We start from the raw sequence: 11,085 nt of genomic DNA on the forward strand, positions 1-11,085 counted from the left end.
AGAGAAAGTCAGAAGGTTGTACATTAATGCACCCTAGAAATGAATACAGGAAATGTTCTTATACCATGTCAGATTATTTGTCCATCAAGTTCTCTGTTGTCTGTTGTGACTGGCTGTGGTTCTCCAGGGTCACCGGCAGAGGTTTCCCCCACTGCATTCCACCTGGAAATGCCAGTGATTGAAACTGGGATCTACCTACCTCCAGAGATCTATTCCGTCTTCTCAGGAGTTCATTTCATAGTTGTGAGGTTGCAATGGAAAAGGTTGTATATCTGGAATATTGTGATGTCAGTGAAAATGTCCAAGATATCTTACTAGTGCAATCTAGCTAGGGGCCATACTTTTGTGGCAGCAAGCATTTCTTTGTTTGCGTGAGGAATTTTGCATCTGTGCTATTTCCCTACCTTATTAAGCAGCTGGCCTACACAAATGTAGCCCCAGTAAGCACTCTTAAACTTTTCAGGGTGGAAGGTTATGGAGATGGTTTTATTTCTCCTTGTTTTCTTCTTGTTACCAAACAGCTGGTTGATCATATTCACAGTATCTAACCAAGGCTACATGCACATTGATTTGGATTGTCGCTCACCAAAGTAATGCTTATATTCTGAGTAAATCTGATCATTTATGGTATGCTGCTCTATATGCAGCTGATATAGAAATTACGCCTTCCCTGAGACAAAGTTTAAAAAACAAACAGCAGAATCATAGACTTGGCAATACAAGCTGATTTAGATATTTTACTTCTTTTGAATTAATTTTTCTGTCCCCTGGTTACATTGAATGTAGTTATAGTTAATATTTCATATCAATTGTTTTACAGGATTTCTAAGCAAAATGCACCATATCTCAAGTGTGGTCCATTTAGCTTTGCTGTCATATATTGTGAAATTGTGAGTACTATATCCATTTAAAACCACACACACACACACACACACAATCTTCAAAGTGGAGGGAAAGGAGTAGCAAACCATATTTTGATTGATTTTCTGCTAGGATTCAAAGAAGAGTCAAACTGAAAAAGAAAACAGGTATTACAGAACATATGTTCATAAATGGCTAATTTCAGTGACAGAGTGGTGGACTGAGTAAATATAGAAGGGATTTATTATAAAATTCTTTAGTGTTGTTGGCAAAAGAAGCAAATTGCTGGGCAATCTTATATCACCAAAATCCAGGAAATAGCACAAACACCAAACCACTATATTTTCAATGACAATAATGAGAGAAGCTTCACCATTGGTTGGCATCGCCACAAATGGCGCATGTTGGCATGTTCAGGAGCATGAATGATAGATCTGCTGCTCAGGGTTTATAATCAAATCCAGATTGTGGAACCTGGAGGGACATCAGACATCTTTGCAAAAGGAGTGAAAGAGAGAAGGGGATCTATATCTTCACAGTGATGGAGTGTATTGGTCCCTTGAGTGTCCCTAGCCACACACTGTCGATTGCTGCAGGGACTCTGTATTTTGTTTTCTTTCTCTGGGAGATCTTTATTGCTTGATACATCAGTGTGTGTTTAAGTGTTCATGCAAAAGAACAAATGTTGGCAATTGTTGCTGCGTGCAGATGGGAGCTAAATCAACAATTTCCATTTCCTTCCATAAAGAAAACTAAACACCCAGCTTAGGGAAATTGCATTGTTCGTTTAAATAAACCATTTGTGTGCTGCACACCTAGTCCAGGAAAACATACAGACACAACTTTCTTTACATGTGTCTTGCTTAGATTACATTACTGGAAAATTATAGCGCTCTCCTCTGCACATATTAACGTATAACAGAAATAAATTGTGCCTATCTATTCTGCCTTAGAGCAAATGGGAGAGTCACACATCTGTTATGTTCCTAGGCTAGGCTTCCTATCAGTGTGGTAATTAGTGAGGAGAAGGTGGATGGGGATTTTTTTTTAAAAAAAGTATGTCAAAAATAATGATTGAGTGAAGAGCAAAAACAATTTGCTACATTCAATTAGCATTGCTTTTTAGTGGTAGGTGATACAGAGATTTACATGAGATGCTTTGTTAAGATCTTAATAGAAATATTAGGGGTACAATTCATTTAACACTAAACTCTTATATGCCGTTGACAAGGTCAGCTGGGATATTTTGTTGCTTGCGCAGAAGCCCCCTCTGCTGTTCCTTCTGGGGCCTCCAGTCATTCTCTTCTGTTGGTGAACAAATCTGCCCTTTACACCCCTAAACTAATCTTCTGCCTCAAGGAGTCGTTATCACATTCTAAAATCAGTGATAGCACAGGGATGCATACTTCTCTAATGTGTGTACAATTTTGATTCAATTCCGTCCTTTGCAGCAGTGAATTCATGACATGGTCATGGTCTAGTTTTACTTATTTAAAAAGTCATGAAATCATGTCTAAGCCATTATTAAAAAACCAGTGTGAAAAAATATAAGGATTTCCCACATTAAAATATAACAGTATTAATATGGCACTTCAGGTACAGCAAAGTCTGCATATAAAAGAAATGCTTTTTAGAAACATTATTGACATCTATGCAATGTGACAAAAGCCAAAAATGACTGTGAATGCACCAGTATGTATATTTATTTGAAAATAGATGCCATTGAACCAAGGGAGGCTTACATTTGCAGTGGATTAGCCTGTAAAGCTATTTAATAAAACAAAATCATTCACAAAGGTCCTAAATAATGAAAATGCATGGAAAAAACTGACAAAACATTCACAATTCAATGATTCTATATTTCAAATATACACAACTCTGTGCAACAATCAGAGTCCACATTTTGTTCATTCACATCGAATATAATCCACATCATACACAACATAGAGCACATGCCTCAGACAAGTCTATACAATAATAAGTTATGTATCCAAGTTAAACTAATTACCAAATGAATATATATTTGGAATGTTATCTTTTCAGCTGGAGGGAATAGAGGCTGTTTTTTACATGAGATCTTTGCATCTGTACATAATTATGCACACGCACATACAATTACAATATGCTGATAACTTATCTGTGCAGTACACCACTATTTTAAATAAATACTGGTCTTCAGTGTAATTCAGAGATTATTACGAAATGTTCTAGCTCTCTTAGTTTTTGAGGCTTTGTTCTTTATCCTTGCCGCCAATATTTTTATGTTTTTAGTATCCGTGGTGAGTTTAAGGGCTCACCCAGGCTTGCTCTTGTTCTGTGACGAGTCTGAGTGGTTTTGCTCTTGCCCCATCACTTTCCCCCAGAAATCCCACTCTTTAGCGATAAAGGTAAAGGTACCCCTGCCCGTACGGGCCAGTCTTGACAGACTCTAGGGTTGCGCACTCATCTCACTCTAAAGGCCAGGAGCCAGCGCTGTCCGCAGACACTTCCGGGTCACGTGGCCAGCGTGACGAAGCTGCTCTGGCGAACCGGCACCAGAGCAGCACACGGAACGATAAATAGGCACAAACGTCAATCGATTGACGTTTGTGCCGATTCAGCTGTAAAGATCGGGTATCCCTGGGGGAAAGCAGCAAGGCAAGGGCAATTCTAGATGAGCCAAAAGTGAGTCTCATTTATTTAAGCGGAGTTATGATTTTATACTTTTAAATATTTTGTTCTTATCAAGCTTTTCCTCGCTTACCACTATATTCAAAATGGTGGTCCTTAACATAGGCAACATTGAGAACTAGGCAGTTTAAATGGTTGAGGCCTTTTCCCTCTTACTCTTAGGCAGCCTAGTCTTCAAGAGTTCTTGCACTCCACAACTAAGAGATTTATCATGATATATCCTTTGAAGGTAATAGATCCTTTGATCCTAAGAGGTGAAGACATTGAGTTGAGTACACAGTATGAAGGAGGAACGGGTATTGAAAAAGCAGGAAGGCACTGATTGCAGGAAAAAGGAAGGAAGGATATTTTCAGGATGGGGGTGGTGAGAAGTGGGGGAAAATGATTCAGTTATCTTTTAAATATGAACTTACTAAATTAGCAATTTCCGAAACAATAAGTCAACAGAAACACAGCCATCCTTTGAAGTTCACACTTTTATGAATTTTATGAGGCAATGTGTATAAACATGCATATATGTGTGCATATGAATGTACATATTAGTAAAAGTAACCTACAACAATGTACAATTGTCAAAACTACGTGCAAAAATGTGTATATTAGGAGAAATTAAAATGCTAAAGGATTTTCGCAAGGATTTTCCTTTTAAAAAATCGCAAATGGCTATAGCATTGCAAACTGAATTTAATATTGGGAAAAGGAGGAATTGAGAGAACTAATAATTGTTGGCTGGTCCATCCCTACTTCAGGTGCCTGGGAGAGGGGATTCATTGAGCTGAATGTGTTTAGAGCATAGTCTCTCCTTGGGGGCAGTCTGAAACTACCACTTCTATACACTGTTGCCAAAATAAAATATGAGATGACAAAATGGACAAAAGAGTGGTGGAAACAGTTTGAAAATAATGTACCCTGGGGCATTTGATTACAAGGCAGAGAAAGCAGGTGAGATCAATGTCACACCCGCAGATTTCTCTTTTCTTTCTTGTACCTTGCTGTACCCCCCCCCCCAAAAAAAAAGCTGCTCCAGAAGGTTCCACAACTCCTTCCACCTCAGCAGCCAAACTAAAAAGCAGAATTGCCAGTCATTTTGCTCAGGTGGGACCCAAGGAAGGTGACCTACTAACCAAACCGGAGGAAGTGGAGGACACTAGAACTGCTGAGAAAGGCACAACATTAAAAAAGAATTATTTCCCAACAACAATCTGCTCAAATCTCTCTCACAAGAGATCTGAATCATCTGAGGACTCTGTCTGGATATGCCAATGGTAGAATAATTGTGAGGTTCAGGATCCCACTTTTGAGATTTGGGGGCAATTGCTGGGAAGAATCTCAGTCTGGAAAACTAAGAAATAGAAACAATTTTAATGGGTATTGTGCATATCTTATATTTCATAGCATCTTTCTGAACCATCCGTTTTGTCATTTATGCCACAATTAAGAAAACATTTAAGTTACAATTCCCTTTAAGTAAGATAGTCTGTGTTACAATTTCCCCCTCATCCAGTAGCAGAGGTAGTGTTAAGATTGAGGTTTGAGTATCCAGCCTAGTAATATGTATTTGGAACAAGAAACCAGGCTCCAAGAACGAGTGTTACAATAAAGCTTGGCTTTATGGAGCCCCAGTCTCTTTCTGAGAGTTCTTCTAAAGGACATGGCCCTCACAGAAATTGGGATTGTTTTTCTTGGAGCAGAAGGGCAGCTCTTAAACATAGATTTGTGTCACAGAGGCTCATGCAATATTCCAGGAATAGAGCCTTCAAGAAAAAGAAAAAGAAACTTGGGGACAGAATACCAATTGAAAAACTAATGTTAGACATACACCCTGCCAATCTGCCTGCAGAATAGAGTTTTAGCATGAAAACACATCTTGATCCCTGTATCGATGATTCAGTTATCTTCTTTTACATGGATATACAGAGAAAAGAACACTAGGAAAGAATATCCCAGACCCTTGATATCTGGGGTGAATAGACCATGTGGTGAGCAATTTACACAAACTTGTGCAAAAACCTATTTATTCCCGCACTCCAAAATTTGGTGGATAGCTATAGTCTTGTTACTTTATCTTATAATATTGCAAGCTGAGATGTGGTTTAAAAAGATTTCTTTTTTCATTTTGAGAAGAGTTTGTTATCATTTGTCTGCCTGATATGTGAATTACTGTTCCTGTTTGGGGAAGATTTTCATCATGAAGTTCAATGGGGTTGGGGGCCTTGTGAGCATTTGACAGATGTGAGCGGGTTGGAACACTTACTATTTTTGTCAATTCCAAAAGGATAATGTGCTGTGAATTAATAGACCTTCTTAATTCCACTTTTATTGATTCTAAGTGTTTGGCATGAAGAATCCATCTCCCTAATTACAACTAATATTTACATTCTGTTCAAGAATGCTCAGGCATTATTTGGCAGGAACTGAGCTCTGCCGTAGAACTTCTGAAGAATAACTGTACAAATTTTACACTGCCAAATGACTGTGATACTCATGCAAAGTGTTATTAAAAATAAAGTTTTGGCCCATCACATGGAACTGGATCTTGGAAATTCCTTCTGCTACCCACATTGTGAATTAAAAGATGGGAAAACTATGTTTGCAGGTATCCTTGTTAATGAAAGTCCTTTTCAAATTATATCTAATTATACATAAGCACATGACAAAAAGGTGTCTCAACTTACAAATTGTCCTTATTGTGAATAGGGTAGATTACATTTGTCTTCCAGCTAAGACACTTGGCAGCTTCTTTAATTTTGAATAGCTACCATTTGGTGTCTATGATCATCAGCCTATTAAGGCCAATTTGGAAATCCCTATTGGAAAGGAACAATTTACTATTAACAGCATGCCAGGGATGATTGACTTAGAAGTAGTTTGCATGACTAAAGCGGAACGACTACATGACAGATCATATTAAGATATTACTTCATTCTGAGCCTACGTTACAGTAGCATAATATTATTTTGAATCTCAGGGGTGCTCAATCTGATACTTAGACCTTTTATAGCTATAGAGCTCAAAACTCATTGCTTTGTTCCTACACAGGGATGAGAGATGTATGAGTCTACAAGAAGGAACTTTCCAACACCAAGCCTAGCCTACTTCTCAAACCAGCACACATTCCCTGGGGCTCTGTGTGTAGTACCATGGCACACCTACCTAATACCAATGAATCAGTGCCCACGCCAAAAAAGAAAGAAAAAAAGTCATATGAAGGAAAGCAAACCCCTTTCGTTCTTGCCTTCAAATCAGCATTAAAGGCACAAACAAATGGTTGGATATTTGGCAATGTTCTTACCTAAAGGCCCCCTTTTTATGTCTTCTGTTTTAGACCAATTGCCTGCAAAATGCTAGGAGGGATGAAATCATCATACCTTTTTACCCACCCTCAAACAGTAATGGCTGCCTTATGGGAAATTTGCTACAGCTATTCTTCTGAAAATTGGCAGGATTCGTGCCCTCAGAAAGAGCAATCTTGCCTGCAAATTTCATTACATTCAGCCAAGAAATAAAAAGTTATAGTTTAAATCTATCTATCATCTATCTATCATCTATCTATCTATCTATCTATCTATCTATCTATCTATCTATCTATCTATCTATCATCTATCATCTATCATCTATCTATATCAAAATTTAAAGGTGGCTAGTGCAAAAGCCCTGAAACCCGTTTGCCTGTAATTTGGATGGCTTTATCCACCCTGAAGGGATTACTATGCCGCCTTCATATAATTCTCTCAAAAGCAAAAAGATTCATAGGAATATTGTGATTTCCCAAGCATAAAATGGAAACCAAGTCTCATTTTTTCCAAATTTTTCAAATTGGAATCATAACCAACTTTTGGAGTTGATGCATTCCCCTAATTTTAGGGTTTGTTTGTTAGATCGGGTAATGAAGACTATTATTATTAAATTTGACTAGAGCTAGCCTATGGTGCCTCGTGGGGTCAGGCCTGATGGAGTTCATTCCTCTGCTGCCATGAGGCAACATGGCCAAGGAAGCTCATTCCTCCCTCTCCACGCTGGGCATCTGAAGGAAGAAATGACCTATCCCCAGAGAGAGGCGGCGCCACTGCCCACCCCCTCTCTGATGGGCAATCACAGCATTGGAGAGGGGCAGCGCCGCCACCTCTCCGACACCTCCGCCCTTCGGCCAGACCTGAGTGGAGCAGCTGCTGCTGCTGCCCATGTCTCAGTCCCAAAGGCCAGTCCAGGCATGGCCTCACTCAATGAATGAAGTATAGTGGGAGTGCCTGGTTGTGCCCTCTCAAAAAATGTGCGCGGGGCAAGGGCCGCCCAGGGCTCCCCACCCCCACTATGCCACCAACCTTGCTTGTCTTGATCTTTGGTCACCAACCTCTCATTCTGAGTCTGAGATAGTTTAGGAAGTTGCTTATGAGAGAGCAATGCTACCCAGCCAGATTTCTGATATAACCATGTTGCTTGACTTTTTAAAATGCAACTGGCTGTATCCCCTGTAGGTGGAATATTAGCAGAGTGGCGCCAATCTTTATAAATTATAATTCACCCTCAAACCATCAATTTAATTAATGCTCTGGCTAGGAGTGCTGTGATAATCTGCCAGTTTCAATTTCTGAGACAGATATTGTTCCACTGGTGTGGACAAGTACTTCACACCCTCTTTATGCCAGATTTTATCTGATTTAATTTCCATAAGGGGAAAAATGTATTTGTTGGTGGCTGGCGGTGCATTCCTTTTTGCATGCTGCTCAGAGAGGCGGAAAGTGCATGCCGTTAGATGCGCAAGCTCAGAGAATTATACATGAATCCTGCAAAGAGTAGTGGTGAAACTGAAAGGGTAAGTAATGCATAGCAATTTAGAATCATAGAATCATAAAATTGTAGATTTGGAAGGGACCCCGAGTGTCAATGTACTCCAACCCCTTGCAAGGCAGGAATCTCAACTAGATCATACATGACAGATGGCCATCCAACCTCTGCTTTAAAATCTCCAGTGAAGGAGAGTCCACCACCTCCCAAGGGAGTCTGTTCCACTGTCAAATAACTCCTATCATCAGAAAGTTATTCTGGATGTTTAGTCAGAAGCTCCTCTTGTAACTTGAAGCAATTGAGTCAGGTCATAGCCTTCAGAGCAGGAGAAAACGAGCTTGCTCCATCTTCCATGTGGCTGCCCTTTAGATATTTGAAGATTTATATATTAGCATCCTAACTCAAACAGATCGACCAAATGCAGTCAGAACCTTCTGGTAGAATTTGTTTACCAGATCAAGAATTTAGAAACCCTGCCTTGATCCAACAAAGTTAAAGGTAGATTAATCAGGCTAGATTGGTTGGGATTTTGGATTACATGGGGGAGGGATGCAAATTTTACCTGTCTTCAAAATTATGGACTCTAAATGCTGTCCTCAAGTAATCTATGACTTGGAAAGATAGGACTGTTATAGTATATTGGATCTGGAAGCTTGGCCAATTTGAGTTTAAAGATCAACCTTCCCTGATGTCCTCAAGATGTCTTGGACTAAGACTCTCATCATCTGAATTAATTACTATTGTTATAATTTGGCTATATTGTAAAACTGCTAAAAATATATTTAAAAAGACTCTCGTCATCCTTGACCACTGGTCATGCTGGCCCTTGGCTGATGGGAGCAGTAGTCCTAAGCATCTGGAGGGTACCAGGTTGAGGAAGGCTGCTTTACATCAATATTGGGAACTCTAAGAGGACATTGCTCCAGTTCTCTAAAGGCTGTAATCCTGCCGTTGGAATCCTACATAAGTGCTGCTCCACTGGCAGAGATGCAGGCCCACTGTCAAGAAGGCCCCTAGAACACCCACAGCAGGGACTAAAACTAGATGTTCAGGGGCTTGTTTAAGAAAGACTATATATCCCCAAGGTCCCCTCGTTCCTCTGACATGTCCCCTAACAGACCCCAAAACTACATCAGCCCCGAAATACACAATTGCTTCCCACTGCAGTCAGGGTGGGGGGAGCAGAAAGAAGAGGATGGAAAAATATAGGAAAATCCACCTCCATCCTCCCGCCCTGGTCACAGCTAGCCAGCAGGGTTTTGGGTATAGTTGATGATTCACTATGGGTTCTACACACCCACACACACTGCTCTGCCTCAACTGAAACTGGACTCTTGCCTATTGTGATGAAGGTTCCTCTGAGCTTTTTTAATTATTGGATTAAACTTCACTTACTTTCTATCTAAGGATTGGCTTCCTAAAATTTGCCTGGCAGAACAACTGCAAGTAAACTTTTCTAATCAGGCTACGTAGGTAAACAAAATAAGCCGGATGAGTCATCACAAACTGACTATGGGGTCCCCCCTCCCGTTGGATAATTTAGTGGAATCAATCTGGATGTCTCCAAAAAAGAAGAAGACTCCAAAGTCCACAGTTGGACTTTATTAGAACCAACCGAAAATTCACAAGAATGTGGCAAGCTGTCAAGTTCTCCATCTCATCAGGCAAGTTCTCCATCTCTCATCAGGCAAAACGTTACACAACTTAGGGTGTGTTGGTTGAGGGAAAATAATTTTAAAAAGTAGAAAAAATAAGCTGGATGTTATACAGTAGCCACAAACTCTGCTTACTGATTAAGTCTAAGGTGGAGATTGCAAGCTGTATCCCTGCCAGATATTGAGACAGGTTTGCTACTTCAGATTTGAGGATGATGAAGAAGAAAAATGTCTGCTGTTCACAAAGCTTGACATGTGAGACAATTTTTACATTTAAAAAACAGTTTGAGATGAGAATGCACAACAGTTTTAGTCAATGAAATTTCTCATTAAGGAATTTTCAGATGATTTTTATGCCATGATTAAATGTAACCATTCAGCTGAAGCATATTTATCAGTTTCTACATCCCCCCCCAAAAAAAAAATCCATTTAGTTAATCCTTTTTATCCTTAAAAGTTTCATTTGTTTCATTCCTTATTCATGATGATTACATTCATTGCATTACTAATTTGGACATTGTTTTTCTTCTGTAACTTGCATTTGTTTTCTTTTGCAAGTTATTTCAATGGAAACTCTACTCAGTCCTCTGCTGCCTGTAACTTTGGTGTTTTCATTGGCATGGACTGTGCAGGCTTCCTGGTCCTCCTCTGAGGTATCAAACATACAAAATTGCACATAGATAACACATGTCAGCCAATCACATGTTAGATGTTGTCAGGATAGAAGAGGGTGTTTAAAAGGTTTAAAGTGCACTCTGCTGAAGACACTTAGAATCCTCTCTGCCAATAAGAAACCCTGATTAGAGCCTGAACATGGCTTTAAAATCTCTTTTGATTCTTAAAAAATTATTCATTTTGCTGCCTATCTTAAATGCTGTCCTGTAAATTGCCTCAAGCATTTAAAAACAGCAAAACAACAACAGAAAAGCAGCTTAAATGTTTAAATTAAATAAATATCTGCTGTAGTATTCACACACAAAAAGTAATCAAAGGGATCTCTCATTATATGTTCTACTGCTCCTTCCTTAGACAGCTTACCATGGTGGATCAAACTCATTGTCAAGAAAAATCAGATCACTGCATGGATCTCTGGTAGTAATGAGCTAATTTTGCT

General features: G+C 39.4%; 1 long non-coding RNA gene across 1 annotated transcript in view; it reads right to left on the minus strand.

Moving 5' to 3' along the window:
• Nucleotides 1-7,883, minus strand: part of LOC310700255 — a 31,745-nt gene extending 23,862 nt beyond the window's left edge. Inside the window, exons 1-2 of the long non-coding RNA XR_014522538.1 lie at nt 7,854-7,883; nt 200-272 (exon numbers count right to left, since the gene is read on the minus strand). This is a non-coding gene — a long non-coding RNA (uncharacterized lncRNA). The remainder of the gene's footprint in view (nt 1-199; nt 273-7,853) is intronic.
• Nucleotides 7,884-11,085: the final 3,202 nt, after the last annotated feature.

This window comes from Podarcis liolepis (genome assembly GCF_965112155.1).
Source record: "Podarcis liolepis genome assembly, chromosome: 2".
Taxonomy (NCBI): domain Eukaryota; kingdom Metazoa; phylum Chordata; class Lepidosauria; order Squamata; family Lacertidae; genus Podarcis; species Podarcis liolepis.